This window comes from Ptychodera flava, chromosome 13 (genome assembly GCF_041260155.1).
Source record: "Ptychodera flava strain L36383 chromosome 13, AS_Pfla_20210202, whole genome shotgun sequence".
In the NCBI taxonomy this organism is placed as follows: Eukaryota; Metazoa; Hemichordata; class Enteropneusta; family Ptychoderidae; genus Ptychodera; species Ptychodera flava.
In genome coordinates this window covers 32,324,570-32,335,299 of record NC_091940.1, presented here as the reverse complement: position 1 = coordinate 32,335,299, position 10,730 = coordinate 32,324,570, and positions in this window count along the sequence as shown.

Here is a 10,730-nt window from a genome sequence, read left to right as displayed (position 1 = left end):
TGTTTATATCACCATTCACCCCGAAGGACATAGATTCTGTTGCGTATTGCAATTCATTATTATAACCCGAGATTGCCGGGCCCGAAAGAATGACCATCTCAGACGGCAAGAGAAGTAAATTGGGTGAGACTGCCATATCAAGTTTGACACCAGTATTCATTATTGTGTCTTGATATCGCCTATAACTGATTACTTTGTCGGTATTACGAATTTCATCTTCGAGGAGAACGCCAAATTCTTTTCTTACTTGCTCTGCGCTGCCAGTATCGCCCACAATGGTACTGCGAATATTTGCTTGTGCGCCGAGTATGCAATATACGTAGGCTTCAAGACTTTCGTTGAGGCGGGCTAGGCCAGCCTTTGTTAGTCCCGAGTCTCCTGTCAGAGGAATGAAACTATTATATTGTCCCTCCGATCCATCATTTCGGAAGAAATAGTAGTGCGGTCGGTCTTTGTCGGGCAGTACATGTTTTTTCTTTCCAAAAATTGTATGTGTATAGAAAACGCCTCCGTCGGCGGAGAGGAAAAAGTCATGACCGTTGTATACAGCGGCAGGCTGTCGAACGGGCCCACGATTAGTGTAATATTCATAACCATAACCAAGACCTTTATTTTGACCTTTTCGATAACGAAAGTCGGACTTCGTTGGACTTATATTTCCAAATTCTGTACAGAGAAGTTCATATTGGACGAGATTGTACGGATTGTCGCCCGCTTTGAAGGTGGGGGTATCGTCTGGAAGTGCAACGCCCATTTCGTGAAGGATCCGACGTATTGTAAAGTATACATGGAAACGGCAGAATGATCGTATTTGCGGAGGAAATTTCCCTTCGGAACCGAAGAGATGGGCGAATGATATACCACAACCAGTAGTGCTACACCATACAGCGAAATTCAGTTGCTGGTCCCAATATTTCATATGCGGGCTGCCCAGCCAGACATTACTTTCTTTCGCTGATCGATGAGTGATTACGTTATCTTTGAACACATCCCGTGGATGGAAAGTAAATTTATCTGTCGGCGTTACATATATTTCTAAGTCCATGAGAATAGGTTTTATTCCCCGTCCGGTTTGGAAGGATATCAGCATGCTGTACTGTCGGTACGCTCGTCTTATTCAATTGAAAAGCAACTGGGAATAGGTCTGTACTCATTATTCGTGTTTCTATATACAGATAGATTTAAATGGAGGAGAATTTTCTCGGAATCCCTGTCGGAACGATTTCTTTAGGGGTACTAACATTCCAGACTATGTTAATACTTTATTTCGGATTCAGGTTTAAACGAATTTTTTATTTTTTACTAAGAATAGATAACATACTGCAAACAATGGAGAATTTAATAAAGTCATCGGCAGCGGCAAATATGGCAGCGCATTCCGAAGGGGCTTCGGCACCTTCAGCGCCTTCGGACAATAATCAATCCATAATAGAGACAAAACGTGAAAAAATACTCTGTGTCATCGCAAGTGGTCAAAGCAAGTTATTTTTTGGTAAGGAGATTACAGTTGCTGACGTAGAAAAATGGAAAGATGAAACGGTGGTTAAAGCCTTCAAAATGTACGAAGCGAAATACAGTTCTCTTATAAGTGATACCATCACTCAAAGTTTCATAGATCTAGGAGCCCGTGCAATTAGTCAGGTAGTTCCAATCGATGATCGAGATAACTATGCACTGATCTTAAAAAGGATTTTATTCTAAACAGTGAAATAAAACGATTATCAGGCGGATAGCGTACACGTGGGGGCCTGTGATTGCTCTAATTTCCACCGGTTTAATTACGGGTAAACATTTAAATTTTAAAAAAATCGGGTTTAATATAGTACCTGAAATAAATGGATTCAACTTCGCCGACTCAGCAAACGGCTCCGCCAGGGACTCCGTCAGAAGCCCCGCCGACGACCCCCACACCGCAAACGGAAACGACTCCGACACAGCGCAACATAGAGAAAGTGACGTTACCGCCGAAGCATCCAGGGAGAGTTGCTGCGGGCAAGAAATTAGCGGAATGGAACAGGCAAAACAGGGAGAAGAAACTAAAAGCAATGGAGGGGAATGGGGGGAGCGATGCGGTAGCAGACCTACCGCCTACAATGAAAGAACAGTGTGATAATAATTCACGCTGGTATAATAAATGTTATCTTGTTTTAGGAATTGTGGGAGTTTCATTGACTGCATTAGGGCTATATTGGGGGCGTGCTCGACATTATTGTTCCGTCCGGAAAGATCCTCCACAGAAAGCGAAAAAAACAGAGCACGTAGCAGCTCCATCCGGAACAGTTCCGACAGGGTTCCGAGAGGAGGGGAGGGGGAGGGGGAGGGGGAGGGGGGTGTTCCCAGCTCCTCTACATTGTATGAGATGGATTAACTCCCCATATTTTTTATTTTTATTTTTTATTTTATATACTAGTCAGCAATCATGGATATTAAAACAGTTGTAAACACAATGTACGATGGTATTGTAATCGCAGGACTTGCGATGGGATATCTTATGATCTCCAGCAAATTTCTGAAAATAGAGGTTGGCGATCCAAGTCGTCCAAATTTGACTCGATTGGCAAAATTAGGCGGTGCGACTGCTGCCGCGGTAGCAACCAAAGATCTCCTTGAACAGAAAAATATTATTCCTGCAGAACCTTATACTTCGTAATAATAATATTCATCGAACATTTATACTTAGTAATATATACATACAACGTACAACGATGATCATTTGGATTGAAAGCAAAACAGGTGAACTGTTACTGTTAATTTTTACCCTTGTATTGACACGACACAGTTTACGAAGATAAGACTGCTAGAGTGCGGACTATATAATTCATGGCATAACATAACATCAACGAATAATGTAATAAAATATCAAGAAGGTGACCAACCAAAGAAGACTAAATCAATACGTCCAGGTAACTACAATATCGATACGTTAAACAAAGCAATCGGGTTGAAGCAAAAAATTAATTTTGAAAAACATCTGCCGACAAACCATGTTTATCTAACTTTGGCTAAAGATATTAAAGTCTATTTCAATGCCACAGGTAGCTTCGCCAACGTCGTCGGCTTTTCAGATAAACCTGAGAACAACCCAGTTATAAAAAGTACTATGAGTCCGAAGAAAGTGGATTTCTTAACAGTCACTAAATATATAGTTCATTCAGATGTAGTCGATGTTACTGGAAATTATGTTTCATTTGGTTCGGGTGCCTCCGGAGGATACATACAGGGGAAAGTATCGAACTGTTTACAAATACTTCCCATCCGGGATACGAGAGAAATAAGTGAAAAGGTTACTTACGATTTTAAAACGGAGCAATTTCTATGCCATTGAGAAAAGGGGGAGATTACATGAATTCAATGCGTATCTGGATAACAGATCAGGATGGGAACATGATCGATTTCAATAACTGGCCAATTAGCTTTTGTATTGAATTATTGTAGTCCCGAAGCGGGGCCGGTGTAACCCTATCGGAAGATAAACCATCCCACGACCAATCCTCCAGCAATATAGATCATCTCATATTTCTTTTGCTCAGGACTGGGCTGATAATAATCTGAGAATTGAACTTCTTTGCCTGACGTAGAGTTGCTTTGCACCGCTTCTGCTTCTTCCAGGATTTCTGCATCTGTATCTCTTAATTCTGCCGCAGCATGTGCGTCCTTTGCCTGATTTTCTCTTTCCCAGTCAGCCTGTAGTAATCTTTTTTCTGACCAGACGTTGCGATCATGTTCAAATTTTTCTAATGCTTTATCATGTCGGACCTTCTCTTCAATAAGAGCATCACCATTACCGGAAAGCTTTTGTCCGATAATATTTCCTCCTGTGAATGCCGTTGCATTTAATACAGCACCGAGAACTGTCATTCCTATAGCTGAAGCCATGACTGTGTATTGTATATTACAAGGTATTATTTTAATTTTCACTGTATATAGGTCCCTACGGAGTATGTCTGATCCAAGTGGCTTCGGTCTAGGTACAATTCGTATGCAAAATCTTGAGCTTGAAGATCTGAGTGATGTTAAGTTAACAATAATACTAAGATGGCTGCTAATCATAATAAGGATTACGTCCTTCGTTATAAAGACCGCGAAAAATATTTCGTTTTAGCCAATGCCGCGGCGCCACCCCACGAACATGCTGTAGAATTTTCCGAACTTAAAGACATTGATGAAACTGTAATTGACGCCACAAAGGCTTCGAATGATTCTACTCCTTTTGCTCTGACATGGGATTCGGCTAGTCAGAAATTCATGCCTTATAATGTGCCGCGTAACATCTTAGATATATTGGTAGTGAAATTGCAGGAGGTGTTGCTGAACCACCAGGAAACTCCGAATGTGATTTATTTTGATAGCAATGTAAACAAATATAAGTTGCTAGATTTTCGTAGTTGGCTTACTCCTACGAATCCATACATTGCACTTCTTGGTATACCGATTCACCTTAAAATTAGTCCTCTTAATACAATAATGAAGGCAGATAATACACTAAGAAGGTGGATAAACGAGGGGGAGAATTATTGCTCGTATACAGCTAGCGGAGTTCCAGTTAGATTATTTTGGGACACAACTTTAAAGAAACTGGGTCTTAAAAGTGACGGTGATGAGGCAGCTGTTCTCACTTTACAGACAGTAAATCAACAGATGACTGATAATATGAAAATACTTCAACATGGTACAGTTCTCATTAGATGTGTAAAGTTAGCTACTGGAGATGAATTTGACGATTTGGTTGGATATTATGCTATGAAAACAGATAACAGAACAACTTGTGATATTATCATAAGTATCGATAAAGATCGGGGAGGGGAAATGAGTATTGAATGTTTTGTTGGTGGGAATAGAATAGAGAACGACTTAGGAACTACATTTGTACGTAGAGATAAAAGAGTGAACACTTTAGATATCAGTACCATTCATCTGAAACGTCTCATATTATTTGAAGTAATGGTCTTCCGTCATATTTTAAGTTCAGAGGAAATTACTAAAATTTTATCTATCGGGTGAACAAGTTCGCCCCGATAGGAACTTCGTGTTCAACATCAGCTAGACTCCGCGACCGGCCGGCCGGACTGACAACGGGGCTCCTTTATATAGGCTAGTTTGATGGTGATGACTCACACGGAATTTCCCGTACAGTATAAACATGCTCAGAAGGGAATTTCCCTGCTTAGTTCAGGACAATGCACTGTTGCGCGTGCGTGAGTTCGTATATAGGTCAGGGTTATACTTTAGTTACATGGATGGTTAATTTTTCCTTCGCTTCATGTAGATAAATGAATAAAATGGGGTGTAAAATTCTTACTTCATCCCAGTTGCCCACGTTTACTTTACTACTTGCAATTTTTATTTTGTTGATGATATAGACAATAAAAAGAGGAAGCATGTATTATCAGTTTGCTCATCTATAAAGCAGAGATTCAAGCACAAGTAAGTTATAAAATTCGGCATTCATTGACGCTCAAAAGGCTTCTCCCGAAGAACAAACATAAATTATACTTTCTCCCAGTTTTTTAGAACATTTTACGGACATCATTTCCGCCCAAATATTTTTGTACACGATTTGTCGTTAAACCGCCAATTTCAGACTCTCGTTATTGAAAAGAGGATGATAGCCTTGACTTGTATCAGGAGAAAGTTTGTCATGGCGATGCGATCCCTTATAATACACGGAGTGTAATCGGCGGCTGACCCCTTCTAGCGGCGCGACTTCATCATCCACTCGTAACAACACGACCAGCAATTCCTGTGCGCGTGGAGCTGTGCCGCCTACCGAATTTCCTACCTTACTTTCTCATGCAACTCTGTTCTTAAAATTTAAACTCATAATCAGTATGCAAGATAAAATACATTCCTCGTTTCAAGGACTCGGATTTTGAGGGTACTATTTTCATTTAGTAACATCCAAATGGAGAATGCTGAAATGCTTGAAAGCGATCGTTCATACTGTTGCGCACAACTTCAGTCACTTTAAGGGTGACAAGGACATAGCTGTATTAGAGTATTGTAATATTTAGCTTTCATACGTTGTCACACTTTGGCATTTTCCAACAGATCATTCGTCTTCAAGATTTTAATCGTTTACTTTGGCCTTGTATATGCTTATGAGACAGGTAAGGGGTGTGTGTTTTATCATTTTCTTAAATCAAAGCTAACATAAAATTAATAGAAGGGTAAAGAAAAATTATTTGATGGGACTTTTTACATAACTCTATATTTGGATGGAGATTAGAATGATTCTGCCAAGTATTAAAGATGACTGTTATAAGGGTTTTTCGAAAACAAGTAAATGAGAATTTTAGTTAGTATGATGTTAATTCTATGATATTAATTGAATTGCAATAGTCTGAATGTATTAACGGATACAGAACTGGCATATCTTTCCTTAAACCCTCCCCCAAGCCACGTGTTAGTGTGTTGGACATAAAACAGCACACTGCATTGTCCCATTTTGGCAAGTTAAGGTAACTGTCCGATGAATTTTATAAAACGTTGGTGAAATACGGAACTTGCGAATTCGAAGCAAAGTGAAAGGACGATCCTAACAAACTCACAAAATGACACGATGGATATTTATCAAAGACACCAAATCCAACAGCATCAACGTGAGAATCAACATTGTAAGGACGTCTATATAACGGACGCAGTCACCTGTACCACTTTTGCTATTTGGAGTAAATACGTTTCCAGCGTTTTTCATGTTTGAGCCAAATCATCACTGAAAATGACCCCGTGTTTTTGTAGTGTGCGCAATTTACAGTATTGTTTTTCTGCATTATTTTCATGAATTTATTTTTAATCCAAAGTTGGTTCGACCAAATAAACTGACTGAATGACGTGTATAAAAGTATCACTGCTCGCTGATTTGGACCATGCCTACACGTTTTAACAGGCTGAATAATAAACGGGTGCCGCACTTATAAAATGGTGCCCCACGGAAAAATACAAAAAATGCAGTATTTCCTGCAAATACACATCGTGACCACAACACACGATGGCCAATATTTTTTGTTGTTGTAATCTTTATTTTCTCTGTCAGATGAATGGTTTTTGAAAATGGCAGGAAATTTAAAAAGATGTTAAAACGTTTGAATTTTTATGTCATTTTCGACACTTATGACAGTGTTATACACTTTTCAGTCTTTATTGGGTCTTATTTAAAGAATACTCTTGGAAAACAGAGGATACTCCGGAATCGGTTTATTACACATTTGCAGCCGTTGGGGCTTTAAATAGTTACATTTGGTGTGGTCATTCTCGATACAAATATAATCATATTTTATGCAATCAAGACTGAGATAAAAACCACTTTATTTACGAAAATTATCAGTCATAGGAAATGTAACAACAATATGCCTATCACGTTACTCATACAGTGCTACTGGCAATATCTATAGAAAATTTAATGAAATCTAGTGCAGTCACTATTGCCGTATAGCTTTTTAATGAAACAACCATTTGATATACCAATTAGCGATTATCTGAAATGAAACGGCTTGACATCTTTCACTATTCTTGAATCTTTCTTTATTTAAGTGCGACAAGTTTCATCAAATTTAATAGAATAGCTGAGTCCTTCCAGATTTCACGCGTAAGTGCGAAAGTGTCAATATGCAAATTACAGATCAGATGACATGAAACTGCTATATTTATTTGCAAAATTACAAATTATTTGACTTTAAACTGCAATATTTCTTCTAATGCACTCAATATACTGTATGAGTAATATCTGTACAAAGTTTCATCAAGTATTGTGCAGTCGCCATTGAAAATTGTTTTAATTAAATGTATCGTTAAATGTGATAATTGACGATTTCACTGATAGGAATCTCCGACACGTCTATCGCCACAGTCCAATTCTTGCATCTTAAATACAGATAACAAGTTTCATCCTTTGGCCAAGGTCTTCTAGACATATACCCTAAAACTTAAATCTGAACATTAGTAATATCGTTCATACGAAACTACTAAACGACCTTGAAAACTTTCATATGTGCGCTCGATCAATATCGTAAGCAAGATCTTAACAATCTGAAGCATTTGCTCTGAGAATGTATGGCGTCTTGATAATAAAATATACTATATAAGTAGTATTAATAATTCAAGTTTCGCCTACCAAAAACTAAAACGTTCTGGCCACTTCGTAACAGAATCTATTTACCAAATTTATTCTTTTTCAGCCTTTCTTGAAATATTAAACGCAGATACACACGCGCACAGAGAGACAGAAATTGGTATAACATTATCTCTCGTGTTTGAACACGGGAGCTGAAAGTAATTTGTAGCAGTTCGTAAGCTGATTACCGTTACCTAATACGATTACTCCACGACTGAGAAATAAACTTACTCTTGGAGGCTAAAGTGTTTCCTCTTCAAAATTTCCCGGGAGTTTTGCTTGACGACTTCCTTGCTTGCCAAATAAGAATTTCTATCAGACGAACACATAATTGACTGGAATGACCCACTTACAAGTAAAATACTTCACAAAAATAGGTCAACTATACAAACAGTGCGGTTTAGGCAATGACTTTACACTGGAAGAGCTAAAGGTCAGTACAATACACGCAGTGATTTAATAAAAAGAAAAAAGTCTTTTAACTTCGTTATAACACAGTGATTTGCCATATTACTGGGCAAAACGTACTGGAGTAGGCTAAGCTTAAAGAATGTCACATTGAGTATATTTTGTCAAAAGTGGATTGAAAACAAGAGTATGTAGGCCTACACTAAATTAATTTTGCAACCACAGTGACACATTATGACCACCTTCGGAACCACATTCAATTGACACAACTTGCTTCCGTTAAAAGCCTTACAGTAAAGTCAAAGTGCTCTGACTGTACCACATGAGTGAGTGAATTTCTTACAACACCAATATTGTTTAAGGGAATGCTAACTATACATAGGTCAAGTTTCAAAACAACTTATTTAAACTATTCCCGCTGAATATGACAAACAATGTATTTTCATTTTTCAGCACTGATAAACAGTTTCACTTCTCGTTCAAGCTCCATGTGTTTTGTCTGTAAGGTATGATGCTCATAATCGACAGCTGCAAATTCTATGGGATAATTCAAAGAGCAAATCTTGATCATGACATAATTGTCTAACGCATTGACTGTATCTGTACGTCGATTGCAATCAAAAGTGTCAAAACTGCTGCTTTAATTTGAAAAAGCCTGTTACACAATTTTGTGAATTTACACATCTATCTTTCATTCCCCCTCCCTCCCTCTCCTCCCCTCTGCTCTCTCTCTCTGTCTGTCTCTCTGTCTCTGCCTCCGTCTCTCTCTCTTTCTAACACACACACATCGATAACGACTATTTAAAGAAGTAGGTATTCAAAACCTTAACGTTATGCATGATTTTTACATTGACTTTTACACTTCCAATGATGTAGATCATCCGACTCGGTAAAATATTGCTTTACATTATGAAACTTAGGCCAAAGTAATTAAATTCTTTGTTTTGCGTCCACCCTAAATGGGAAAAGGTACGCGCCTAAGCGGCTGAAAAACACACACAAGAAAATTAACACAATGTAATTTGATAACGGCAAATAAAAATTGTAACAAAATTTTAGTCTAGAAAAGCTAAGCGGTTATGTCCTAAAATTTCCTATTCAAATACACTGTGTGTGTTTTTCATGAAACCTTAAAATCCTAAGCGGTTGGGGACGCAAAAAAAGAATTTAATTACTTTGGCCTTATTGAACCGTGAGATAGTGGGTCAAGCTACGTATGTTTACGCGTGCGATGCTGGTAAATGTAATTCACACCATGCTCCAAGTGAGAAAATATGAGCAACTTTCTTGAAAAATAAGTTAATAAAAACAGCGTCCTTTTTCGAAAAATACGGTGCTAATTCGTTTTAGAGTCCAAATCTATGTATTTCCGACTACGATGAACTAGTCCTCTTCTTCGCTGTCTTCCTCTATCACTTGAGATGCATAAAAATGAGCGGACGGACCTTGACCGCCAACACTGGTCGAAGCAGCATCCCCTGATGCGTGGTGTTCTTGGCTGGTACCTTCTTCGTGGGTGCTACATCGCGGGAAACTCTGCATTTCCAAAGAGAACACAGGTACCGAACGGCAAGGAGAAACCTCGCTAGTCCTCTGACCTCTGGTCACTATTGTATCGGAAATGTTTTCATCTTCATCGTCGCTTGCATAGGGACTAAATGATACCTTATCCGGATCGTCATCACCGTTGCCATAGAAACGGGATCGGATCGACCTTAAAACCTACAAGTGAGGGTAAGAAACTTGGTTCATCTATCCTAAGCCAGTTCTAAATCTAGCAACTCGTCTGTTTGTCTGTCTTTCTTTTATGAAGCCACCCGCTCGTAATCTCTAATTCTCTGTTACTAAAGCATTAAAGCACGTCAAGCGATATGATTTTGACCTGTTCACGATATATGAGTACGAGGGATAGCAAGGTCATATATGCTAGTGAAGTCGTCAAAATCAAGTGATATACCTGTTGCTGAAGTGCTTTATTGCTATTACACCATAATATTAAACTAAAATTCTGGCGTAAATGTCCAAAAAGGTGAATTTTCTCTAGCTGAGAGCTGTTGCCTGTTCCAAACGTGCTATATTGCGAATATAGCACGGTTTTTTTCACTTCTCCAAAAATCAGATCGCAGTATTTGCGCCATCAATAGTCTGATATGATATCGTATAATATATAATATACATATAAATTATATTGTCTATTTTTCGGGATTGCCAT